Genomic DNA, 9,526 nt, shown 5'->3' on the forward strand with positions numbered 1-9,526 from the left:
ATGCTTACAGTACCTGGTATTCCTAGGCAGTCTCCCACTCAAGTACTAACCAGGCCCAACTCTGTTTAGCTTCTGAGATCAGACGGGATCAGGCGTTGTCAGAGTGGTTTGGCCATAAGCAACAGCTAGTTGGAAATGTGCCGTTTTTCTTGCCTTGCCTTGCCTTGCGACCAGAAGGAAAATTCTTGCCTTGCGAGCAGAAGGAAAATTCAAACAGATTTCTGCAAGAAGACAAAATAAAATGCTTACAGTACCTGGTATTCCTAGGCAGTCTCCCACTCAAGTACTAACCAGGCCTAACTCTGTTTAGCTTCTGAGATCAGACGGGATCAGGCGTTGTCAGAGTGGTTTGGCCATAAGCAACAGTGAGTTGGAAATGTGCCGTTTTTCTTGCCTTGCCTTGCCTTGCGCCCAGAAGGAAAATTCTTGCCTTGCGAGCAGAAGGAAAATTCAAACAGATTTCTGCTAGAAGACAAAATAAAATGCTTACAGTACCTGGTATTCCTAGGCAGTCTCCCACTCAAGTACTATCCAGGCCCAACTCTGTTTAGCTTCTGAGATCAGACGGGATCAGGCGTTGTCAGAGTGGTTTGGCCATAAGCAGCAGTTAGTTGGAAATGTGCCGTTTTTCTTGCCTTGCCTTGCGACCAGAAGGAAAATTCTTGCCTTGCGAGCAGAAGGAAAATTCAAACAGATTTCTGCAAGAAGACAAAATAAAATGCTTACAGTACCTGGTATTACTAGGCAGTCTCCCACTCAAGTACTAAACAGGCCCAACTCTGTTTAGTTTCTGAGATCTGACAGGATCAGGCGTTGTCAGAGTGGTTTGGCCGTAAGCAACAGCTTGTTGGAAATGTGCCATTTTTCTTGCCTTGCACCCAGAAGGAAAATTCTTGCCTTGCGACCAGAAGGAAAATTCAAACAGATTTCTGCTAGAAGACAAAATAAAATGCTTACAGTACCTGGTATTCCTAGGCAGTCTCCCACTCAAGTACTAACCAGGCCCAACTCTGTTTAGCTTCTGAGATCAGACGGGATCAGGCGTTGTCAGAGTGGTTTGGCCATAAGCAACAGTTAGTTGGAAATGTGCCGTTTTTCTTGCCTTGCCTTGCCTTGCCTTGCGCCCAGAAGGAAAATTCTTGCCTTGCGAGCAGAAGGAAAATTCAAACAGATTTCTGCAAGAAGACAAAATAAAATGCTTACAGTACCTGGTATTCCTAGGCAGTCTCCCACTCAAGTACTAACCAGGCCCAACTCTGTTTAGCTTCTGAGATCAGACGGGATCAGGCGTTGTCAGAGTGGTTTGGCCATAAGCAACAGTTAGTTGGAAATGTGCCGTTTTTCTTGCCTTGCCTTGCCTTGCGCCCAGAAGGAAAATTCTTGCCTTGCGAGCAGAAGGAAAATTCAAACAGATTTCTGCTAGAAGACAAAATAAAATGCTTACAGTACCTGGTATTCCTATTCAGTCTCCCACTCAAGTACTAACCAGGCCCAACTCTGTTTAGCTTCTGAGATCAGACGGGATCAGGCGATGTCAGAGTGGTTTGGCCATAAGCAACAGTTAGTTGGAAATGTGCCGTTTTTCTTGCCTTGCCTTGCCTTGCGCCCAGAAGGAAAATTCTTGCCTTGCGAGCAGAAGGAAAATTCAAACAGATTTCTGCAAGAAGACAAAATAAAATGCTTACAGTACCTGGTATTCCTAGGCAGTCTCCCACTCAAGTACTAACCAGGCCCAACTCTGTTTAGCTTCTGAGATCAGACGGGATCAGGCGTTGTCAGAGTGGTTTGGCCATAAGCAACAGTTAGTTGGAAATGTGCCGTTTTTCTTGCCTTGCCTTGCGCCCAGAAGGAAAATTCTTGCCTTGCGAGCAGAAGGAAAATTCAAACAGATTTCTGCTAGAAGACAAAATAAAATGCTTACAGTACCTGGTATTCCTAGGCAGTCTCCCACTCAAGTACTAACCAGGCCCAACTCTGTTTAGCTTCTGAGATCAGACGGGATCAGGCGTTGTCAGAGTGGTTTGGCCATAAGCAACAGTTAGTTGGAAATGTGCCGTTTTTCTTGCCTTGCCTTGCGACCAGAAGGAAAATTCTTGCCTTGCGAGCAGAAGGAAAATTCAAACAGATTTCTGCAAGAAGACAAAATAAAATGCTTACAGTACCTGGTATTACTAGGCAGTCTCCCACTCAAGTACTAAACAGGCCCAACTCTGTTTAGCTTCTCAGATCAGACAGGATCAGGCATTGTCAGAGTGGTTTGGACATAAGCAATAGTCTGGAAATGTGCCGTTTTTCTTGCCTTGCCTTGCGATCAGAAGCCAAATTCTTGCCTTGCGACCAGAAGGAAAATTCAAACAGATTTCTGCAAGAAGACAAAATAAAATGCTTACAGTACCAGGTATTCCTAGGCAGTCTCCCACTCAAGTACTAACCAGGCCCAACTCTGTTTAGCTTCTGACATCAGACGGGATCAGGCGTTGTCAGAGTGGTTTGGCCATAAGCAACAGTTAGTTGGAAATGTGCCGTTTTTCTTGCCTTGCCTTGCCTTGCGCCCAGAAGGAAAATTCTTGCCTTGCGAGCAGAAGGAAAATTCAAACAGATTTCTGCTAGAAGACAAAATAAAATGCTTACAGTACCTGGTATTCCTAGGCAGTCTCCCACTCAAGTACTAACCAGGCCCAACTCTGTTTAGCTTCTGAGATCAGACGGGATCAGGCGTTGTCAGAGTGGTTTGGCCGTAAGCAACAGTTAGTTGGAAATGTGCCGTTTTTCTTGCCTTGCCTTGCGACCAGAAGGAAAATTCTTGCCTTGCGAGCAGAAGGAAAATTCAAACAGATTTCTGCAAGGAGACAAAATAAAATGCTTACAGTACCTGGTATTCCTAGGCAGTCTCACACTCAAGTACTAACCAGGCCCAACTCTGTTTAGCTTCTCAGATCAGACAGGATCAGGCATTGTCAGAGTGGTTTGGACGTAAACAACAGTCTGGAAATGTGCGCCTTGCCTTGCCTTGCCTTGCCTTGCCTTGCCTTGCCTTGCCTTGCCTTGCCTTGCCTTGCCTTGCCTTGCCTTGCCTTGCCTTGCCTTGCCTTGCCTTGCCTTGCCTTGCGCCCAGAAGGAAAATTCTTGCCTTGCGAGCAGAAGGAAAATTCAAACAGATTTCTGCAAGAAGACAAAATAAAATGCTTACAGTACCTGGTATTACTAGGCAGTCTCCCACTCAAGTACTAAACAGGCCCAACTCTGTTTAGTTTCTGAGATCTGACAGGATCAGGCGTTGTTAGAGTGGTTTGGCCGTAAGCAACAGCTTGTTGGAAATGTGCCATTTTTCTTGCCTTGCGATCAGAAGGAAAATTCTTGCCTTGCGACCAGAAGGAAAATTCAAACAGATTTCTGCAAGAAGACAAAATAAAATGCTTACAGTACCTGGTATTCCTAGGCAGTCTCCCACTCAAGTACTAACCAGGCCCAACTCTGTTTAGCTTCTGACATCAGACGGGATCAGGCGTTGTCAGAGTGGTTTGGCCATAAGCAACAGTTAGTTGGAAATGTGCCGTTTTTCTTGCCTTGCCTTGCCTTGCGCCCAGAAGGAAAATTCTTGCCTTGCGAGCAGAAGGAAAATTCAAACAGATTTCTGCTAGAAGACAAAATAAAATGCTTACAGTACCTGGTATTCCTAGGCAGTCTCCCACTCAAGTACTACCCAGGCCCAACTCTGTTTAGCTTCTGAGATCAGACGGGATCAGGCGTTGTCAGAGTGGTTTGGCCGTAAGCAACAGTTAGTTGGAAATGTGCCGTTTTTCTTGCCTTGCCTTGCGACCAGAAGGAAAATTCTTGCCTTGCGAGCAGAAGGAAAATTCAAACAGATTTCTGCAAGGAGACAAAATAAAATGCTTACAGTACCTGGTATTCCTAGGCAGTCTCACACTCAAGTACTAACCAGGCCCAACTCTGTTTAGCGTCTCAGATCAGACAGGATCAGGCATTGTCAGAGTGGTTTGGACGTAAACAACAGTCTGGAAATGTGCGCCTTGCCTTGCCTTGCCTTGCCTTGCCTTGCCTTGCCTTGCCTTGCCTTGCCTTGCCTTGCCTTGCCTTGCCTTGCCTTGCCTTGCCTTGCCTTGCGCCCAGAAGGAAAATTCTTGCCTTGCGAGCAGAAGGAAAATTCAAACAGATTTCTGCAAGAAGACAAAATAAAATGCTTACAGTACCTGGTATTCCTAGGCAGTCTCCCACTCAAGTACTAACCAGGCCCAACTCTGTTTAGCTTCTGAGATCAGACGGGATCAGGCGTTGTCAGAGTGGTTTGGCCATAAGCAACAGTTAGTTGGAAATGTGCCGTTTTTCTTGCCTTGCCTTGCCTTGCGCCCAGAAGGAAAATTCTTGCCTTGCGAGCAGAAGGAAAATTCAAACAGATTTCTGCAAGAAGACAAAATAAAATGCTCACAGTACCTGGTATTCCTAGGCAGTCTCCCACTCAAGTACTAACCAGGCCCAACTCTGTTTAGCTTCTGAGATCAGACAGGATCAGGCGTTGTCAGAGTGGTTTGGCCATAAGCAACAGTTAGTTGGAAATGTGCCGTTTTTCTTGCCTTGCCTTGCGACCAGAAGGAAAATTCTTGCCTTGCGAGCAGAAGGAAAATTCAAACAGATTTCTGCAAGAAGACAAAATAAAATGCTTACAGTACCTGGTATTACTAGGCAGTCTCCCACTCAAGTACTAAACAGGCCCAACTCTGTTTAGTTTCTGAGATCTGACAGGATCAGGCGTTGTCAGAGTGGTTTGGCCGTAAGCAACAGCTTGTTGGAAATGTGCCATTTTTCTTGCCTTGCGATCAGAAGGAAAATTCTTGCCTTGCGACCAGAAGGAAAATTCAAACAGATTTCTGCAAGAAGACAAAATAAAATGCTTACAGTACCTGGTATTCCTAGGCAGTCTCCCACTCAAGTACTAACCAGGCCCAACTCTGTTTAGCTTCTGACATCAGACGGGATCAGGCGTTGTCAGAGTGGTTTGGCCATAAGCAACAGTTAGTTGGAAATGTGCCGTTTTTCTTGCCTTGCCTTGCGCCCAGAAGGAAAATTCTTGCCTTGCGAGCAGAAGGAAAATTCAAACAGATTTCTGCAAGGAGACAAAATAAAATGCTTACAGTACCTGGTATTCCTAGGCAGTCTCACACTCAAGTACTAACCAGGCCCAACTCTGTTTAGCTTCTCAGATCAGACAGGATCAGGCATTGTCAGAGTGGTTTGGACGTAAACAACAGTCTGGAAATGTGTGCCTTGCCTTGCCTTGCCTTGCCTTGCCTTGCCTTGCCTTGCCTTGCCTTGCGCCCAGAAGGAAAATTCTTGCCTTGCGAGCAGAAGGAAAATTCAAACAGATTTCTGCAAGAAGACAAAATAAAATGCTTACAGTACCTGGTATTCCTAGGCAGTCTCCCACTCAAGTACTAACCAGGCCCAACTCTGTTTAGCTTCTGAGATCAGACGGGATCAGGCGTTGTCAGAGTGGTTTGGCCATAAGCAACAGTTAGTTGGAAATGTGTCGTTTTTCTTGCCTTGCCTTGCCTTGCGCCCAGAAGGAAAATTCTTGCCTTGCGAGCAGAAGGAAAATTCAAACAGATTTCTGCTAGAAGACAAAATAAAATGCTTACAGTACCTGGTATTCCTAGGCAGTCTCCCACTCAAGTACTAACCAGGCCCAACTCTGTTTAGCTTCTGAGATCAGACGGGATCAGGCGTTGTCAGAGTGGTTTGGCCATAAGCAACAGTTAGTTGGAAATGTGCCGTTTTTCTTGCCTTGCCTTGCCTTGCGACCAGAAGGAAAATTCTTGCCTTGCGAGCAGAAGGAAAATTCAAACAGATTTCTGCAAGAAGACAAAATAAAATGCTTACAGTACCTGGTATTCCTAGGCAGTCTCCCACTCAAGTACTAACCAGGCCTAACTCTGTTTAGCTTCTGAGATCAGACGGGATCAGGCGTTGTCAGAGTGGTTTGGCCATAAGCAACAGTGAGTTGGAAATGTGCCGTTTTTCTTGCCTTGCCTTGCCTTGCGCCCAGAAGGAAAATTCTTGCCTTGCGAGCAGAAGGAAAATTCAAACAGATTTCTGCTAGAAGACAAAATAAAATGCTTACAGTACCTGGTATTCCTAGGCAGTCTCCCACTCAAGTACTATCCAGGCCCAACTCTGTTTAGCTTCTGAGATCAGACGGGATCAGGCGTTGTCAGAGTGGTTTGGCCATAAGCAGCAGTTAGTTGGAAATGTGCCGTTTTTCTTGCCTTGCCTTGCGACCAGAAGGAAAATTCTTGCCTTGCGAGCAGAAGGAAAATTCAAACAGATTTCTGCAAGAAGACAAAATAAAATGCTTACAGTACCTGGTATTACTAGGCAGTCTCCCACTCAAGTACTAAACAGGCCCAACTCTGTTTAGTTTCTGAGATCTGACAGGATCAGGCGTTGTCAGAGTGGTTTGGCCGTAAGCAACAGCTTGTTGGAAATGTGCCATTTTTCTTGCCTTGCGCCCAGAAGGAAAATTCTTGCCTTGCGACCAGAAGGAAAATTCAAACAGATTTCTGCTAGAAGACAAAATAAAATGCTTACAGTACCTGGTATTCCTAGGCAGTCTCCCACTCAAGTACTAACCAGGCCCAACTCTGTTTAGCTTCTGAGATCAGACGGGATCAGGCGTTGTCAGAGTGGTTTGGCCATAAGCAACAGTTAGTTGGAAATGTGCCGTTTTTCTTGCCTTGCCTTGCCTTGCCTTGCGCCCAGAAGGAAAATTCTTGCCTTGCGAGCAGAAGGAAAATTCAAACAGATTTCTGCAAGAAGACAAAATAAAATGCTTACAGTACCTGGTATTCCTAGGCAGTCTCCCACTCAAGTACTAACCAGGCCCAACTCTGTTTAGCTTCTGAGATCAGACGGGATCAGGCGTTGTCAGAGTGGTTTGGCCATAAGCAACAGTTAGTTGGAAATGTGCCGTTTTTCTTGCCTTGCCTTGCCTTGCGCCCAGAAGGAAAATTCTTGCCTTGCGAGCAGAAGGAAAATTCAAACAGATTTCTGCTAGAAGACAAAATAAAATGCTTACAGTACCTGGTATTCCTATTCAGTCTCCCACTCTAGTACTAACCAGGCCCAACTCTGTTTAGTTTCTGAGATCAGACGGGATCAGGCGATGTCAGAGTGGTTTGGCCATAAGCAACAGTTAGTTGGAAATGTGCCGTTTTTCTTGCCTTGCCTTGCCTTGCGCCCAGAAGGAAAATTCTTGCCTTGCGAGCAGAAGGAAAATTCAAACAGATTTCTGCAAGAAGACAAAATAAAATGCTTACAGTACCTGGTATTCCTAGGCAGTCTCCCACTCAAGTACTAACCAGGCCCAACTCTGTTTAGCTTCTGAGATCAGACGGGATCAGGCGTTGTCAGAGTGGTTTGGCCATAAGCAACAGTTAGTTGGAAATGTGCCGTTTTTCTTGCCTTGCCTTGCGCCCAGAAGGAAAATTCTTGCCTTGCGAGCAGAAGGAAAATTCAAACAGATTTCTGCTAGAAGACAAAATAAAATGCTTACAGTACCTGGTATTCCTAGGCAGTCTCCCACTCAAGTACTAACCAGGCCCAACTCTGTTTAGCTTCTGAGATCAGACGGGATCAGGCGTTGTCAGAGTGGTTTGGCCATAAGCAACAGTTAGTTGGAAATGTGCCGTTTTTCTTGCCTTGCCTTGCGACCAGAAGGAAAATTCTTGCCTTGCGAGCAGAAGGAAAATTCAAACAGATTTCTGCAAGAAGACAAAATAAAATGCTTACAGTACCTGGTATTACTAGGCAGTCTCCCACTCAAGTACTAAACAGGCCCAACTCTGTTTAGCTTCTCAGATCAGACAGGATCAGGCATTGTCAGAGTGGTTTGGACATAAGCAATAGTCTGGAAATGTGCCGTTTTTCTTGCCTTGCCTTGCGATCAGAAGGAAAATTCTTGCCTTGTGACCAGAAGGAAAATTCAAACAGATTTCTGCAAGAAGACAAAATAAAATGCTTACAGTACCTGGTATTCCTAGGCAGTCTCCCACTCAAGTACTAACCAGGCCCAACTCTGTTTAGCTTCTGACATCAGACGGGATCAGGCGTTGTCAGAGTGGTTTGGCCATAAGCAACAGTTAGTTGGAAATGTGCCGTTTTTCTTGCCTTGCCTTGCCTTGCGCCCAGAAGGAAAATTCTTGCCTTGCGAGCAGAAGGAAAATTCAAACAGATTTCTGCTAGAAGACAAAATAAAATGCTTACAGTACCTGGTATTCCTAGGCAGTCTCCCACTCAAGTACTAACCAGGCCCAACTCTGTTTAGCTTCTGAGATCAGACGGGATCAGGCGTTGTCAGAGTGGTTTGGCCGTAAGCAACAGTTAGTTGGAAATGTGCCGTTTTTCTTGCCTTGCCTTGCGACCAGAAGGAAAATTCTTGCCTTGCGAGCAGAAGGAAAATTCAAACAGATTTCTGCAAGGAGACAAAATAAAATGCTTACAGTACTTGGTATTCCTAGGCAGTCTCACACTCAAGTACTAACCAGGCCCAACTCTGTTTAGCTTCTCAGATCAGACAGGATCAGGCATTGTCAGAGTGGTTTGGACGTAAACAACAGTCTGGAAATGTGTGCCTTGCCTTGCCTTGCCTTGCCTTGCCTTGCCTTGCCTTGCCTTGCCTTGCCTTGCCTTGCCTTGCCTTGCCTTGCCTTGCCTTGCCTTGCCTTGCCTTGCCTTGCCTTGCCTTGCGCCCAGAAGGAAAATTCTTGCCTTGCGAGCAGAAGGAAAATTCAAACAGATTTCTGCAAGAAGACAAAATAAAATGCTTACAGTACCTGGTATTCCTAGGCAGTCTCCCACTCAAGTACTAACCAAGCCCAACTCTGTTTAGCTTCTGAGATCAGACGGGATCAGGCGTTGTTAGAGTGGTTTGGCCATAAGCAACAGTTAGTTGGAAATGTGCCGTTTTTCTTGCCTTGCCTTGCCTTGCGCCCAGAAGGAAAATTCTTGCCTTGCCAGCAGAAGGAAAATTCAAACAGATTTCTGCTAGAAGACAAAATAAAATGCTTACAGTACCTGGTATTCCTAGGCAGTCTCCCACTCAAGTACTAACCAGGCCCAACTCTGTTTAGCTTCTGAGATCAGACGGGATCAGGCGTTGTCAGAGTGGTTTGGCCATAAGCAACAGTTAGTTGGAAATGTGCCGTTTTTCTTGCCTTGCCTTGCGACCAGAAGGAAAATTCTTGCCTTGCGAGCAGAAGGAAAATTCAAACAGATTACTGCAAGAAGACAAAATAAAATGCTTACAGTACCTGGTATTACTAGTCAGTCTCCCACTCAAGTACTAAACAGGCCCAACTCTGTTTAGTTTCTGAGATCTGACAGGATCAGGCGTTGTCAGAGTGGTTTGGCCGTAAGCAACAGCTTGTTGGAAATGTGCCATTTTTCTTGCCTTGCGATCAGAAGGAAAATTCTTGCCTTGCGACCAGAAGGAAAATTCAAACAGATTTCTGCA

General features: G+C 45.4%; 18 non-coding genes and 19 pseudogenes across 18 annotated transcripts; all 37 read right to left on the reverse strand.

Annotated features, from left to right (window-relative positions):
- Position 1: 1 nt before the first annotated feature.
- LOC132876962 (5S ribosomal RNA) lies at positions 2-120 on the reverse strand. Its single transcript, XR_009652657.1, has one exon. It is a non-coding gene; the product is annotated as a 5S ribosomal RNA (ribosomal RNA).
- A 122-nt stretch (positions 121-242) lies between these two features.
- On the reverse strand, positions 243-361 carry LOC132878210 (5S ribosomal RNA; annotated as a pseudogene).
- Positions 362-483: 122 nt separating this feature from the next.
- LOC132877791 (5S ribosomal RNA) lies at positions 484-602 on the reverse strand. Its single transcript, XR_009653458.1, has one exon. It is a non-coding gene; the product is annotated as a 5S ribosomal RNA (ribosomal RNA).
- Positions 603-719: 117 nt separating this feature from the next.
- LOC132879684 (5S ribosomal RNA) lies at positions 720-838 on the reverse strand (annotated as a pseudogene).
- A 112-nt stretch (positions 839-950) lies between these two features.
- On the reverse strand, positions 951-1,069 carry LOC132876963 (5S ribosomal RNA). The gene has a single exon (XR_009652658.1). It is a non-coding gene; the product is annotated as a 5S ribosomal RNA (ribosomal RNA).
- Positions 1,070-1,196: 127 nt separating this feature from the next.
- LOC132876965 (5S ribosomal RNA) lies at positions 1,197-1,315 on the reverse strand. The gene has a single exon (XR_009652660.1). It is a non-coding gene; the product is annotated as a 5S ribosomal RNA (ribosomal RNA).
- Positions 1,316-1,437: 122 nt separating this feature from the next.
- On the reverse strand, positions 1,438-1,556 carry LOC132878331 (5S ribosomal RNA; annotated as a pseudogene).
- Positions 1,557-1,678: 122 nt separating this feature from the next.
- Positions 1,679-1,797, reverse strand: LOC132876966 (5S ribosomal RNA). The gene has a single exon (XR_009652661.1). It is a non-coding gene; the product is annotated as a 5S ribosomal RNA (ribosomal RNA).
- Positions 1,798-1,914: 117 nt separating this feature from the next.
- LOC132876967 (5S ribosomal RNA) lies at positions 1,915-2,033 on the reverse strand. The gene has a single exon (XR_009652662.1). It is a non-coding gene; the product is annotated as a 5S ribosomal RNA (ribosomal RNA).
- A 117-nt stretch (positions 2,034-2,150) lies between these two features.
- Positions 2,151-2,269, reverse strand: LOC132881246 (5S ribosomal RNA; annotated as a pseudogene).
- Positions 2,270-2,383: 114 nt separating this feature from the next.
- On the reverse strand, positions 2,384-2,502 carry LOC132878595 (5S ribosomal RNA; annotated as a pseudogene).
- Positions 2,503-2,624: 122 nt separating this feature from the next.
- On the reverse strand, positions 2,625-2,743 carry LOC132876482 (5S ribosomal RNA). Its single transcript, XR_009652197.1, has one exon. It is a non-coding gene; the product is annotated as a 5S ribosomal RNA (ribosomal RNA).
- Positions 2,744-2,860: 117 nt separating this feature from the next.
- Positions 2,861-2,979, reverse strand: LOC132880153 (5S ribosomal RNA; annotated as a pseudogene).
- A 204-nt stretch (positions 2,980-3,183) lies between these two features.
- Positions 3,184-3,302, reverse strand: LOC132879930 (5S ribosomal RNA; annotated as a pseudogene).
- Positions 3,303-3,414: 112 nt separating this feature from the next.
- On the reverse strand, positions 3,415-3,533 carry LOC132878378 (5S ribosomal RNA; annotated as a pseudogene).
- Positions 3,534-3,655: 122 nt separating this feature from the next.
- LOC132880011 (5S ribosomal RNA) lies at positions 3,656-3,774 on the reverse strand. The gene has a single exon (XR_009653897.1). It is a non-coding gene; the product is annotated as a 5S ribosomal RNA (ribosomal RNA).
- A 425-nt stretch (positions 3,775-4,199) lies between these two features.
- LOC132876968 (5S ribosomal RNA) lies at positions 4,200-4,318 on the reverse strand. The gene has a single exon (XR_009652663.1). It is a non-coding gene; the product is annotated as a 5S ribosomal RNA (ribosomal RNA).
- Positions 4,319-4,440: 122 nt separating this feature from the next.
- Positions 4,441-4,559, reverse strand: LOC132878610 (5S ribosomal RNA; annotated as a pseudogene).
- Positions 4,560-4,676: 117 nt separating this feature from the next.
- On the reverse strand, positions 4,677-4,795 carry LOC132879685 (5S ribosomal RNA; annotated as a pseudogene).
- Positions 4,796-4,907: 112 nt separating this feature from the next.
- LOC132878379 (5S ribosomal RNA) lies at positions 4,908-5,026 on the reverse strand (annotated as a pseudogene).
- Positions 5,027-5,143: 117 nt separating this feature from the next.
- LOC132880154 (5S ribosomal RNA) lies at positions 5,144-5,262 on the reverse strand (annotated as a pseudogene).
- A 144-nt stretch (positions 5,263-5,406) lies between these two features.
- LOC132876969 (5S ribosomal RNA) lies at positions 5,407-5,525 on the reverse strand. Its single transcript, XR_009652664.1, has one exon. It is a non-coding gene; the product is annotated as a 5S ribosomal RNA (ribosomal RNA).
- A 122-nt stretch (positions 5,526-5,647) lies between these two features.
- On the reverse strand, positions 5,648-5,766 carry LOC132876971 (5S ribosomal RNA). Its single transcript, XR_009652666.1, has one exon. It is a non-coding gene; the product is annotated as a 5S ribosomal RNA (ribosomal RNA).
- A 122-nt stretch (positions 5,767-5,888) lies between these two features.
- On the reverse strand, positions 5,889-6,007 carry LOC132878211 (5S ribosomal RNA; annotated as a pseudogene).
- A 122-nt stretch (positions 6,008-6,129) lies between these two features.
- Positions 6,130-6,248, reverse strand: LOC132877792 (5S ribosomal RNA). The gene has a single exon (XR_009653459.1). It is a non-coding gene; the product is annotated as a 5S ribosomal RNA (ribosomal RNA).
- A 117-nt stretch (positions 6,249-6,365) lies between these two features.
- LOC132879687 (5S ribosomal RNA) lies at positions 6,366-6,484 on the reverse strand (annotated as a pseudogene).
- Positions 6,485-6,596: 112 nt separating this feature from the next.
- LOC132876972 (5S ribosomal RNA) lies at positions 6,597-6,715 on the reverse strand. The gene has a single exon (XR_009652667.1). It is a non-coding gene; the product is annotated as a 5S ribosomal RNA (ribosomal RNA).
- Positions 6,716-6,842: 127 nt separating this feature from the next.
- Positions 6,843-6,961, reverse strand: LOC132876973 (5S ribosomal RNA). Its single transcript, XR_009652668.1, has one exon. It is a non-coding gene; the product is annotated as a 5S ribosomal RNA (ribosomal RNA).
- Positions 6,962-7,083: 122 nt separating this feature from the next.
- Positions 7,084-7,202, reverse strand: LOC132879400 (5S ribosomal RNA; annotated as a pseudogene).
- A 122-nt stretch (positions 7,203-7,324) lies between these two features.
- On the reverse strand, positions 7,325-7,443 carry LOC132876974 (5S ribosomal RNA). The gene has a single exon (XR_009652669.1). It is a non-coding gene; the product is annotated as a 5S ribosomal RNA (ribosomal RNA).
- A 117-nt stretch (positions 7,444-7,560) lies between these two features.
- On the reverse strand, positions 7,561-7,679 carry LOC132876975 (5S ribosomal RNA). Its single transcript, XR_009652670.1, has one exon. It is a non-coding gene; the product is annotated as a 5S ribosomal RNA (ribosomal RNA).
- Positions 7,680-7,796: 117 nt separating this feature from the next.
- On the reverse strand, positions 7,797-7,915 carry LOC132881247 (5S ribosomal RNA; annotated as a pseudogene).
- Positions 7,916-8,029: 114 nt separating this feature from the next.
- LOC132878380 (5S ribosomal RNA) lies at positions 8,030-8,148 on the reverse strand (annotated as a pseudogene).
- A 122-nt stretch (positions 8,149-8,270) lies between these two features.
- LOC132876493 (5S ribosomal RNA) lies at positions 8,271-8,389 on the reverse strand. The gene has a single exon (XR_009652208.1). It is a non-coding gene; the product is annotated as a 5S ribosomal RNA (ribosomal RNA).
- A 445-nt stretch (positions 8,390-8,834) lies between these two features.
- On the reverse strand, positions 8,835-8,953 carry LOC132878652 (5S ribosomal RNA; annotated as a pseudogene).
- Positions 8,954-9,075: 122 nt separating this feature from the next.
- Positions 9,076-9,194, reverse strand: LOC132876976 (5S ribosomal RNA). Its single transcript, XR_009652671.1, has one exon. It is a non-coding gene; the product is annotated as a 5S ribosomal RNA (ribosomal RNA).
- A 117-nt stretch (positions 9,195-9,311) lies between these two features.
- On the reverse strand, positions 9,312-9,430 carry LOC132879879 (5S ribosomal RNA; annotated as a pseudogene).
- Between the last annotated feature and the right edge of the window lie 96 nt (positions 9,431-9,526).

Source organism: Neoarius graeffei (genome assembly GCF_027579695.1).
Source record: "Neoarius graeffei isolate fNeoGra1 chromosome 18 unlocalized genomic scaffold, fNeoGra1.pri SUPER_18_unloc_1, whole genome shotgun sequence".
Taxonomy (NCBI): domain Eukaryota; kingdom Metazoa; phylum Chordata; class Actinopteri; order Siluriformes; family Ariidae; genus Neoarius; species Neoarius graeffei.